Source organism: Ranitomeya variabilis, chromosome 6, assembly GCF_051348905.1.
Source record: "Ranitomeya variabilis isolate aRanVar5 chromosome 6, aRanVar5.hap1, whole genome shotgun sequence".
NCBI lineage: Eukaryota > Metazoa > Chordata > Amphibia > Anura > Dendrobatidae > Ranitomeya > Ranitomeya variabilis.
Genome location: NC_135237.1, coordinates 469,923,862 through 469,937,524, shown reverse-complemented (window position 1 = coordinate 469,937,524; position 13,663 = coordinate 469,923,862). Strand labels below are relative to the sequence as shown.

At 44.6% G+C, this 13,663-nt stretch overlaps 1 long non-coding RNA gene across 1 annotated transcript; it reads right to left on the bottom strand.

Annotated features, from left to right (window-relative positions):
• Positions 1 to 12,239: 12,239 nt before the first annotated feature.
• Positions 12,240 to 12,955, bottom strand: LOC143781292 (uncharacterized). Its single transcript, XR_013216648.1, has 3 exons — positions 12,910 to 12,955; positions 12,753 to 12,821; positions 12,240 to 12,470 (listed from the first exon to the last, which is right to left on the bottom strand). It is a non-coding gene; the product is annotated as an uncharacterized LOC143781292 (long non-coding RNA).
• Positions 12,956 to 13,663: the final 708 nt, after the last annotated feature.

The window sequence follows — 13,663 nt, the reverse complement described above, 5'->3', positions numbered from 1 at the left end:
AGCAAAACTCTGAGGGGAAAAAAAAAAAAAATTTCCCTTCAACACTTCTTTTTCTCCTGCTTCAGCCCAAACAATTAACACTTTGCGGGCCGGTCAAACTGTCATGATCTCAATGGCAAGAGAACATAGCATAAGCATATATAGGAACTAGCTCTTGGAAGATGGGAACTGAGCTGACCATGAACTAAACCTAACGCACAACTAGCAGTGGCCGGGTAGCATGCCTACGTTGATTCTAGATGCCCAGCCCAGCCGGAGGACTAAATAAAGCTAGCAGAGGAAAATATTAGTCCTAGCTCACCTCTAGAGAAATACCCCGAAAGGAGACAGAGGCCCCCCACATGTATTGGCGGTGAGTTGAGATGAAATAACAAACGTAGTATGAAAATAGGTTTAGCAAATTTGAGGTCCACTTACTACATAGCAGAAGACAGAAAGGACACTTTCATGGTCAGCTGAAAACCCTATCAAAAACACCATCCAGAAATTACTTTAAAACTCTGGCATTAACTCATAACACCAGAGTGGCAATTCCCGTTCACAAGAGCTTTCCAGACACAGTAACGAAACTACAGCTGTGAACTGGAACAAAATGCAAAAACAAACATGGACAAGAGTCCAACTTATCTAGTAGTTGTCTAGGAGCAGGAACAAGCACAGAGAGGCTTCTGATAACATTGATGACCGGCAAGCAACTAACAGAGCAGCAAGGTTATATAGCGACTCCCACATCTTGATGGGAACAGGTGAACAGAGAAGATGAAGACACCAGTTCAATTCCACCAGTAGCCACCGGGGGAGCCCAGAATCCAAATTCACAACAATTCACGTACCATGCAGTTTAATACTATAAGTATGTATTTTTATGTTTTTTACATGCATTTTTTTCAGCGTGTGGAGAGGAAAAAGCTCCAAAGCCGCACAGTTGAGCAGCGTTTTTAGATTCACAATGGCTGGAGTTTGCATGGCATTGCATTCTGTTTGTTTGGACAGTTACAGCAGAATTACAGCGCAAAAAGAAAACACAACAGAAAAAAACACAGCATTATGATTTAAAAAGAAAACACAGTAGATTGACAATAAATGGCTTCACCCAACCACTAACCATGAGTGGAGAAAAGTTTTGGGGTTATGATTCATATTCTCTGAAAAAAGGCCAAGAAGGCAAAAATTCTGCCGGGGTATGTAAACTTTTGAGCACAACAGGTTTGCAGTCTCTTTACCTGGTTTACTGAAGGCTTCAGGCAACTGCAGTCCAGGGCACCAGATCACAGGTACAGGCAGGGTCCGGCCGGCTTGGAGGTGAGTTCAGAGTCCCCTTTACTAGATGGAGATGAAAGCCTTCCTACCAGCGCTTTGATGTAGTCCCTTGCTGCCTGTGGCTTCTGTTAAGGTCCTCACAGTTCTCTCTGTCCTCCATAAAGGTGGGACACAAACCCGTATGACAGGTGACTCGAGCCTTTTTACAGGGTCTGTATCATGACCCGGGCTCTGTGTCTACTGGGTATTAGGGCAGACAGGTGATGTGTAATCCAGCTGTCCTGCCGGTTTCTGCTGTGCCTCTCAGGGCTCCTTCTCACTTGCGAGAAATACGTCTGAGTCTCGCAGGTTAAAACCCTGCTCTGGCGCTGGCACTCCAGAGCGGAGCGTGCGGCCGCACAGCAATACATGGAGCTGCACTCCGGAGTGCCAGTGCCAGAGGAGAGTTTTAGCTTGCGAGACTCGGACGTATTTCTCGCAAGTGAGAAGGAGCCCTTAGAGTCCGATACAACCTCGGTCTTCCGGCCATCGGGAATCTGCGCTCTGCAGGGAGGTAGCCCAGTCACAGCTATCCTCTCCAGGGCCCAGGGGTGTCACAAAAGCAGAATGAGCTATTTATTGGTAAGTATGTAGAGAGAAGAGAGATGCTGGTGTAGCGCCCCCACTGCCGCAGGGCCGAGGGGTACCCGGTACCGGGCCTCTGGGTCTCTGTTCTGGGGTTGTCACGGTGGCTAGACCCGGTCCGTGACCCTGCTGAGGGGCGTACAATGAATGTGGAGGGGATGGTGATGATGTTGTGGTGGTGCGGTGCAGGTCGCAGTAAATAACGAGGACACCAGGTTGCAGTCTCTTTACCTCTTTACTGAAGGTCCCAGGATCCTCAGTCCGGAATACGGTTAGCCAGGCTACGCAAGTCCGGCCGGTCTGATGGCACCTCCAGAGTTCCCTTTGCAGGTGGAAATCTGTGCCTACCTTCTAGCGCTTGTGTGTTGTGGTCCTCCCCTGCTGTGCTCACAGGATAGTCCCCACAACTGTTGTGTCTGTTTCTCGTGTTCCCTCACAACTCGATTATGATGTTCTTCTTCGTCCCCCAGATGATATGGCTAGGACGCACCCATATGACGGGTAGGCTCGGAGCTCTTCCTGGACCCTAGTGTCGCCCTTCTCCTATTGTTGCCCCCTGTGTCTTCATAGGTGATTGGTGTGAGACAGCCCGCCTATAGCTGACTGTCCTGCCGTAGGTTTGAAGTATTGCTTGGAGCCTAATACTTCCTCGGCGTTCCGGCCACCGGCTACGCGCCTCAGTAGGATGTTGCCTCGTCTTACAGCACGACTCCTACTGGTATTTTTCCTTGTTGCGTTGATCTCGTTTCTCACTCAGCACAATATACCTCGCTTCTTGTCCTTTCTTAGGGCACCGCCGCTATCTAGTGCAGGCGCGGTCCCGTAACGTTCTCCCTGTTCGCTAGGTCTCTGCCAGGATCCCACCCCTGACAGGGACCCCCCTGAGTCTCTCCCCGCAACACCCTCTGCCACAGGATGTTGCCTGTTCGATTCCCAGTCATCTTCTGACTAACTTTCTGCCTAACCCCCAGTTTTACCAGATTGTGAGGAGTGGCTTAATACATAGCACCCTTAGCTCCCCCTGGAGGCCAGACTGTGAAATGTTTTGGTGACTGTGATACCTGGTCAGAAGAACTCCTTCAGTGCCATCAGACGTACCATAGCCCCCCTTAGCGGCGGAGCATCAGTACTGCAACGACCAGGACTCTGGGGCGCTGCACTGGCCTCGCCCTCGGAGTCAGGGGAGGAGGTGGAGGAGTAGTAGCAGGAGGACTTACAGCATAGTGAAGACAGAAAGAGTAGAGATGGGCGAACACAAACAGTAAAGTTCAGCATCTGTACCGAACACCTACTGTTCGGGCACGGACACTGAACACGGACTTCACCAAGAAGTCCGTGTTAGGCCGGGGTCACACTAGCGATGAATACAGACGACTGCTATGTGATAAAACATCGCATAGCACTCGGACCAGTATTCATCTATGGGCAGCTCACATCAACATCTCCCTCCATTCTAGGTCTTACAAGTGGCACATGGCCATGGTTTCCATTTAAACATGCAGTAAAGGTTTGGGTGTGTCCGTTTTTTGTGTTTGGATTTCACATGCTGTAGAAATGAAGGTGCTCTGGTTGTATGCCTGGCTGTGTGAAGCTAACACAGGCCAGAGCCAGCGATGTGGATGAACACGGTAGCACCCAAGAATCCTACAGAGGTGCGAGCGCCAGCCGGACTTTAGGTATTTCTGGCTGTGATCCAGGGGTGAGCGATTTCATGTGTGCAGTATTTGGACAATCAAGGACTTTTACTTAACTTGCCTGGGTCACTGTTGTCGTCGCCACATAATGTGGGAAGCTCTGAGACATTGTGCCGGTTCCAAATTAAAATTTACAATGCAAGTACATGTACAAAGAGAGAGGTACAACACTGACACTCTTGGTGTCAGAATAAAACTCTTTATATTGCATCATTGGTCCGGGTTTATTTTGTTTTATAATGGCCATACATTAAAGTAATATAATTGGTTCTGCTTATCTCTATATACAGTGGGTACGGAAAGTATTCAGACCATTTTAGATTTTTCACTCTTTGTTTCATTGCAGCCATTTGGTAAATTCAAAAAAGTTCATTTTTTCTCTCATTAAAGTATACTCTGCACCCCATCTTGACATGAAAACTAACAGAAATGTAGTAATTTTTACAAATGTATTAAAAAAGAACAACTGAAATATCACATGGTCATAAGTATTCAGACCTGTTGCTCAGTATTGAGTAGAAGCACCCTTTTGAGCTAGTACAGCCATGAGTCTTCTTGGGAATGATGCAACAAGTATTTCGCACCTGGATTTGGGGATCCTATGCCATTCTTCCTTGCAGATCCTCTCCAGTTCTCTCAGGTTGGATGGTGAACGTTAGTGGACAGCCATTTACAGGTCTCTCCAGAGATGCCCAATTGGGTTTAGGTCAGGGCTCTGGCTGTGCCAGTCAAGAATGGTCACAGAGTTGTTCTGAAGCCACTCCTTTGTTATGTTAGCTGTGTGCTTAGGGTCATTGTCTTGTTGGAAGGTTAACCTTCGGCCAAGTCTGAGGTCCAGAGCACTCTGGAAGAGGTTTTCATCCAGGATATCTCTGTACTTGGCTGCATTCATGTTTCCTTCAATGGCAACCAGTCGTCCTATCCCTGCAGCTGTAAAACACCTCTATAGCATGATGCTGCCACCACCATGTTTCACAGTTGGCATTGTATTGGGCAGGTGATGAGCAGTGCCTGGTTTTCGCCACACATACCGCTTAGAATTATAATCAAAAGGTCTCTCTCCGTCTCATCAGACCAGAGAATCTTATTTCTCATAGTCTGGGAGTCCTTCATGTGCTTTTTAGCAAACTCTATGTGGGCTTTCATATGTTTTGCCCTGAGGAGAAGCTTCCGTCGGGCCACTCTGCTGTAAAGGCCCGAATGGTGGAGGGCTGCAGTGATAGTTGACTTTGTGGAACTTTCTCCCATCTCCCTACTACATCTCTGGAGCTCAACTACACTGATCTTGGGGTTCTTCTTTACCTCTCTCACCAAGGCTCTTCTCCCATGATTGCTCAGTTTGGCTGGATGGCCAGGTCTAGGAAGACTTCTGTGGTCTCAAACCATTTCCATTTAAGGTTTATAGAGGCCACTGTGCTCTTAGGAACCTTGAGTACTGCAGAAATTCTGTTGTAACTTTGGCCAGACATGTGTCTTGCCACAATTCTGTCTCTGAGCTCCTTGGCCAGTTCCTTTGACCTCATGATTCTCATTTGGTCTGACATGCACTGTTAGCTGTGAGGTCTTATATAGATAGGTGTGTGCCGTTCCAAATCAAGTCCAATCAGTTTAATTAAACAAAGCTGGACCCCAATGAAGTAGTAGAACCATCTCAAGGAGGATCACAAGGAAATGGACAGCATGTGACTTAAATATGAGTGTCTGAGCAAAGGGTCTGAATACTTATGACTAGTGTTGAGCGATACCGTCCGATACTTGAAAGTATCGGTATCGGAAAGTATCGGCCGATACCGGCAAAGTATCGGATCCAATCCGATACCGATACCCGATACCAATACAAGTCAATGGGACTCATGTATCGGACGGTATTCCTGATGGTTCCCAGGGTCTGAAGGAGAGGAAACTCTCCTTCAGGCCCTGGGAACCATATTAATGTGTAAAAGAAAGAATTAAAATAAAAAATATTGCTATACTCACCTCTCCGACGCAGCCTGCACCTTACCGAGGGAAGCGGCAGCGTTCTTTGTTTAAAATTCGCGCTTTTCTTTCCTTTACTGAAGTCCCGGCTTGTGATTGGTCGCGTGCCGACCATGTGGCCGGGACGTATCCAGCCTCCCGTGACGTCCCGGCTTGTGATTGGTTGCGTCGCGATCAACCAATCACAAGCCGGGAGGCTGGACACGCGCGCATTTTAAAATTTTAAAATGCGCGTGTGTCCAGCCTCCCGGCTTGTGATTGGTTGACCGCGACGCAACCAATCACAAGCCGGGACGTCACGGGAGGCTGGACACGCGCCCATTTTAAAATGCGCGCGTGTCCAGCCTCCCGTGACGTCACGGCTTGTGATTGGTTGCGTCTCCCATGTGACTGCGACGCAACCAATCACAAAGCCGGGACGTAATTTTAAAATCCTTAAGGACCTGAAATTACGTCACGGCTTGCTGTGATTGGTTGCGTTGCCCATGTGACTGCGACGCAACCAATCACAACGCCGGAACGTAATTTTAAAATCCTGAAGGACCTGAAATTACGTCACGGCTTGCTGTGATTGGTTGCGTCCCGGCCACATGGTCGGCACGCGACCAATCACAAGCCGGGACTTCAGTAAAGGAAAGAAAAGCGCGAATTTTAAACAAAGAACGCTGCCGCTTCCCTCGGTAAGGTGCAGGCTGCGTCGGAGAGGTGAGTATAGCAATATTTTTTATTTTAATTCTTTCTTTTACACATTTTTACATTAATGTTGTTTCGATACCGATACCCGATACCACAAAAATATCGGATCTCGGTATCGGAATTCCGATACAGCAAGTATCGGCCGATACCCGATACTTGCAGTATCGGAATGCTCAACACTACTTATGACCATGTGATATTTCAGTTTTTCTTTTTTAATAAATATGCAAAAATTACTACATTTCAGTTTTTTTCAGTCAAGATGGGTGCAGAGTGTACATTAATGAGAAAAAAAATGAACTTTTTTGAATTTACCAAATGGCTGCAATGAAACAAAGAGTGAGGAATTTAAAGGGCTCTGAATACTTTCTGTACCCACTGTATGTGCTGGCATACATACATCGAATTGACTAAAGTTAACACTGTCTATGCCCAGCTTTAGTGTCTAGGTGTGGCTCTACTTCTTTACTTTCACTTCCCTCTAAGAATAAGAATAACACATTTCTGAGACCCCCTTATCTAAACATAAACTCCGTTTTGAAAGCAAGGAGATGCACGTAGAAGAACCAAAATGGAGTCAGGATAGATAAATAAATACTGCTCTCACACTGTTCTCTAAATTCAATGGCGGAAACGCTCCTGGATTACAGTTGTCATCATTTGTAGGTCAGTTTATGATGAAATCTGGCATAATCAACTTTGTAAATGCATCAAACCATCATTCAGCTTTATTACTATGAAACAAAAAAAATCTGGATAAGGATCGATGATTGTCAGTGAGCTGATTGTTGTTGTACTAGCTGCTCGCATTTGTTTGTTTTTTAGGAAAGTACTTATGGATATATCCATGAATCATGTTACTTGAGGATTTCTCACTATCTAATAAATAGATTTATCTAAATTGCACTTTCTCATGGCTTGTGTTTTCATGCAGTTTTTAGATCTATTATAGGGACATGCCACCGTACATATTAATCCTGTTCACTTCTAGTACATTAACTTACATCTAAATGGGAAACTTTACAGGATTGCAGCCTGAAAGCAGAAATGGCGCGAGATGAATCAGATTCACCACATGCCTGCTGTGAGAATAGTTGCTTTGAGTATTATACTTGGACATCTAAATGCTCCTGCGGTAGTGTAATGTAGCTGGGAAGAGCCCTTATAATACTTCCATATTATTCTCATCATTTCACAATTTACATTTTAAATTTTGAAGTGCCAAGTTAGAAGCGTTTGCTTAAGTAATCCTTAGAGATATGTTATTTTATGGCTTATTTCATGGCATCATCTTCATTTTTTTAATCACCCTTTTTTTGTAAGAATCTTAAGCACAGGTTTTCTCTTAAAGTGAACATGATAGCTGAATCAACACCTATAAACTAATTATATGGTTGCATCTGTCTTTTAAAGGGAACCTGAGAGCTGATACATGCTACCCGATCCACAGGCTTGGTGTATAATACACTGGGTATGTAAGGGTGTGACAGAGACTGTCGTGTACCTGCTTCTGAAGACAATAAAAATATGTAGTGTGAATATTGACATGCGGTTTTATTGCATTTTTTTTTTATAACTGTAAATTTGTATTGAAATTTTGTAGTTTAACAGTTGGACCCAAATCCAGACAAACAATAACAGCAAAGAAGCTACAAGGACAAAATAACAAAAGAATGTGAGGTGAAGTATTGGGAATCGCTCCCTCTAGTGGTGAAAAAGCAAATTGTAGAATGAAACATTAAATACTAGAATTCAAGTTCTCGAGTATGCATATGGAACAGTTATTTGTAGCACCACTGTTAACCAGCTCCATCATTCAGTATATTTAACAAAGGAAAATTATATTTGAAATTATATAAATGAACCTCACATATAAAGACAGAAAGACAAGACACACACATAAAGGGTTGGGGAAGGGAAGATACAGGTCCCAAAAAAGGCAAGAGGAGGTACGAAAAACCTAACCATTTCTCTGAGCCCAATAATAATCCCAAGGGGACCAAACGGAGTCAAAGTAATCCACTCTCGCTCCCAACAAAGCTGTCATATACTCCATCCTACGAATGTCAGCTATTCTATTCCGTAAGCGCTGATGAGAAGGATGTCTGCTTCCAGTGAAGAGCTATCCAACAACTTGCCGCTGTAAGGCTAGGTTCACATTGCGTCAAGTACATGGCGTTAAACGGATCCGTTAAACGCATGTACAGAAAAGGATCAAATTTGTAGAAAAATCGGCTTCACGTTAACGCTTGCGTTAACGCTTTTGACAGCGTTTTTCTCATTTTGATGTCCGTTCGCGATGTATCCGTTTGTCTGCGTTTGTCACTGTCAATAAAGTTTTGTTTTTTTTTTTTCTCCTTTTGTCCTCGTCGGGGTGTGGGTGCAGACTCATTCTCCATTTTGAAAGCACTGAGTGAACTTCTGCTAGCAAGATGTTTGTGTCTGAGCTGGTTCGATTTCGCTTGATGCGGTTGCGACTTCGGCAGAGAAAGCGTAGTTCGCAAAGGAGATATTGGATCCACGAAGTTAATTTCTTGCGGAGTACTTATGGTGCCTTTCACACCCTGTATCTTCAGCTTCGGGATCACCCTTCTAAATTCCAACGCTATCTACGGATGTCCATTGAGACTTTTGATGTTCTGCTCTCGCATGTGAAGGATGAGATACATCATCATCGCAGCACTTTCCGTAAAAGCATCTGTGCGGAGGAACGATTAGTAGTAGTGACTGTGAGGTGATTATAACATTTTTTCTCATTCTATTGACAAAGACTAGATCTAGGCATCGTGGGGCATAATGTTCATTTAGCAATTGTATATTCTATTTATGTAGCCTTTTAGTTGTCCTTTAAAATCCTAACATTTTTTTTTTTCTTTTTCAATGCCGACAGATATCTGGCTACCGGAGAATCTTTTACGTCACTGCATTACCAATTTAGACTGGGGAAGTCAACAATTTGCCAACTGGTTCGGGAAACTTGTGATGCCATTTGGAACAACTTGCAACCACTTGTGCTACCAACCCCGACATCAGAAATGTGGCTAGCGATTTCCCAACAGTTCGAGGATGTGGCTAATTTCCCCAATTGTATTGGTGCCGTGGACAGCAAGCACATACGGATTCAGAAACCAGCGCATAGTGGGTCCCTGTACTATAATTATAAAAAATACTTCTCGATAATCTTGATGGCTATTGCGGATGCAAGATACCGGTTTGTAGCTGTGGATATTGGTGCGTATGGCCGTACTAAGGATTCAAGAGTCTTCAGAGACTCCAACATGGGGAGATGTTTGTACAGCAACAATTTTAACATACCCTCATCACGACCTCTACCGGGGACGGAAGATCCAAGTTTGCCCTTTGTTTTAGTTGGTGATGAGGCGTTCCAACTTGGGCAAAATCTCCTCAAACCGTACTCAAGCCGCAGTCTGAACTCCACCAAGCGCATTTTTAATTATCGCTTGAGCCGGGCAAGACGTTATGTGGAGTGCGCCTTTGGGATTTTGACATTAAAATGGTGAATTCTACTAACGTGCATGCAACTGCAACCAGAAAATGTGGACCGTGTTGTGAAGGCATGCATCTGTCTGCATAATTTTGTGGCCAGACATGAACCCCAGGTGGTTGACCCCGATGAATGTGAGTCGAACCTCATGAGCATTGAATCTACTGCTGTTCGGTCTACAGCACAAATAATGAGGATTCGTGACCAATTTGCACAGTACTTCATACATGAGGGGCATGTTCCATGGCAAGACAGACACGTGTAAAATTTATTTCAAGTCTGAAGCTGTGTCCTGATGTGTTTTGTTGTTTTTGGGTTTTTTTTATTTCCCATATGTCTTGTAAAATATGTCTTGTAAAATGTTACATTACTGTTATGTTGTGTTCACAGTCATACAAGAATCAGATTTTAAACAGTTTACTTAAGTTTCCGAATTTTTATGAAAGAACAGTTGTGAACTTGTTACATATGATATCCCATAGGGATGTAAAAAAACACACACGAAATTGGGTGGTAAAAAAACAATAAACCAAAAAACGTGAAACAGTTTGCACCTGGCTGGGGACACTGAGCTGTACTACAGACTCTGGTATTGCGCGGGCGTATTGTCTGCCCAGGTGTATGATGGACTGCTACTTTGTCTCTGATGTTCAATGCTCGGTTCACACCGGGCTCTATATTGAGGGTTGTAGGCCGGCATGTCTATGCTTCTGGTTCTCGATGGAGCTGGCTCCTGGGGTCCCACAAATTCCTCAAGAAGGTCATTCAGTCTCTGCCGAAACAAAAGGTTTCTGTGTGCCGGGATATTTTGTGCTACGGGAACATAGGACAAAAAAAAGTAGCTTCCATTCATTTGCAGAATATACAGACTCGCGAGATTGTAAGTCGGTAATTTCCCGCCTCAGGTCTTTCAGTTCACTCCGACACATGTCCTCAACCCGCTGAAGTCCATCGACAATAATGGCATCAGCTTCATCTTTTTGTGAAGCTCGCTTGCGTCCACGCATTGATTGCAACCGGGCACTCACACCTGAAGCCACAGTGCTTCTCTCCCCAGATCGTGGCTCGCTGATGACAGAGACGTCTTCAGTGCCCGTCTGCTGACTTGGTTCCAGTGGAGATGGCTCCAGTTCTTCTGCCTGTCTAGGCGTGGCGGTACTGCAGATCGTGCTGTAACCAAAAAAATATATATATATTTTGCTGTAATTTTTTAAAAAAATTTTCTCGCACACAGACCAATTTGTACTTACGAGCGCTGAGACAATGTTTTTTGAAGAAAGAGCAATTGCTCGTAGTGCACATACGGGGTCACCCGTTTTGCACCTGCTCCGCTTGGTACATTTTGACTATTCCGGTAGTCACGGACAAAGCGGTCCCTTATTGATTTCCAGCGAGTATGGACCGCATCCGCTGTAATTTTTTAAAAAAGGTTAAAAATATATATATATATATTAGTAGACAGTTCTTATATTGATAGTTTAAACATTGTGTATAGCTAGTTAAGATAGTTGATATATAGCTAGTAGATAGATAGTTGATAGATAGTAATTATTATAGATGATAGAGAAATAGTTTAGTGTATAGGTAGTTGATAGTTTAGAGATAGATAGTAGACAATTTAAAGGGCCACTGTCACCCCCCCCAGCCGTTATAAACTAAAAGAGCCACCTTGTGCAGCAGTAATGCTGCAGTCTAACAAGGTGGCTCTTTTAGTTTTTGATTCATTTATTACCTCAAAAAAGCGTTTTAAAAATTGGCCACACATACCAGATATTGTACCAGGAGGCGGTCCGAAGCGTCCTGTATGAAGCTCCCAACTGCCGTCACTCTTCTCTTCAGGGGCGATGGTACCCGCCCCCTGAGCGCTGTTATCTTCTGAAATCCGGCGCCTGCGCTGTGCGTGCCTGCCTGGGGCCTGCGCAGTGTTCATTGTCAGTGCGGCCACACTGTTGCTGAATCCCCGCCCCGCACTGTTATTCATTATGCACAGTGCGGGGCTGGGGTTCCTGGGCATGCGCACTGCGCTGTTTAGACGCTCCCCAGCTCCGACGCTCCCCAGCTCCCCCGCCTTCCCAGGAACCCCAGCCCCGCACTGTGCATAATGAATAACAGTGCGGGGCGGGGGATTCAGCAACAGTGTGGCCGCACTGACAATGAACACTGCGCAGGCCCCAGGCAGGCACGCACAGCGCAGGTGCCGGATTTCAGAAGATAACAGCGCTCAGGGGGCGGGTACCATCGCCCCTGAAGAGAAGAGTGACGGCAGTTGGGAGCTTCATACAGGACGCTTCGGACCGCCTCCAGGTATAATATCTGGTATGTGTGGCCAATTTTTAAAACGCTTTTTTGAGGTAATAAATGAATCAAAAACTAAAAGAGCCACCTTGTTAGACTGCAGCATTACTGCTGCACAAGGTGGCTCTTTTAGTTTATAACGGCTGGGGGGGGGGGGGGTGACAGTGGCCCTTTAACATCACCAATATTTACCAATTTTTTTCTTTGAGGTTGACGACTTCTCCATGTATCGGGGATCGAAGTGAGAGATAATTTGATCCCACAACTTGCGGTTCTTTACTATGTCATGGTGGGAGCTGTCGCTTTGGTCCCATATTGAGGGGTTGGCTTCCACAAGGTTGATCAGTGTCTCATTGTGAATGGTCAACGGCTCTTCGTCAACCACAATCCTTTTTTTTTTTTTGGCTCGCTGACTTGGACTATGTAAACACAAAACGTTATGTTGAAAGGTTCAAATTCAGTTTATTGGTAGACTAATAGATAGATACAGAGATAGATAGATACATAGATAGATAGATACATAGATACATAGATAGCTAGATACATAGATAGATAGATACATAGATAGATACATAGATAGATAGATACATAGATAGATACAGCGAAAGATAGAGAGAGAGATAGTGGATAGATAGTTTATAGATATAGCAGATAGAAAGTGAATAGATAGATTGTAGATAAATTTCTAGTTTTATATTTACCACTGGCAGTTGTGGAGACGACAGACGGCGAGGAACCTTCTTCCTCTTGTGTCCTCCGTGTGCCACAACCTATTGTGTATGTAAATGGGAAAAAAAAATTACATTTCTTTGATCAATAAATTTATGTTTGCAAAACTTAAAAATGTCTGCTATGTACCTTTGTTGGTTTTGCCTGTTTTTTTGGGGGGGGCCTAGCAGCCTCGGGCTCCGAAGACTCCTATTTGCAATAGAAACATGATTATACATATATATATAGCTTAATACACTGAATTTTCACACAAATTTTAGTGTTTTTTTAAAGTGCAAGCCTACCGACTGAGAAGAAAAAACCGCAAACACGCTGCTGCTGCTGCTGCTGCTTCCCTCACTATCCGACATCTGCAACAAAGCAATACATTTTTAGTACACACACATCCGTCATACAATACAGACTCCCATGATGTATACAGAGATATCTACTATATAATTGTCTAGGGAACTTCCGTCTTTCCGTCCTTCTGTCACGGTATTAATTCGCTGATTGGTCTCGGCAGCTGCCTGTCATGGCTGCCGCGACCAATCAGCGACGCGCACAGTCAGAAAAAAAAGGGCCGCCCCGCACTCACTGCCCGGCGCCCCATTACACCCCTCAGCTCACCGCTCACACAGGGTACTGTGACAAACGTCGCTGTGCAATATACTACGTGACTGGGTTCTGTATACTACGTCGCTGGGTGCTGTATACTACTTCACTGTGCAATACACTACGTGGCTCTGTGATGTATACTACGTCGCTGGGCAATATACTACATAACTACATGGCTGGGCAATATACTACGTGGACATGCATATTCTAGAATACACGATGCGTTATCGGGCCACCATCTAGTATATATATATATATATATATATATATATATATATATATATAT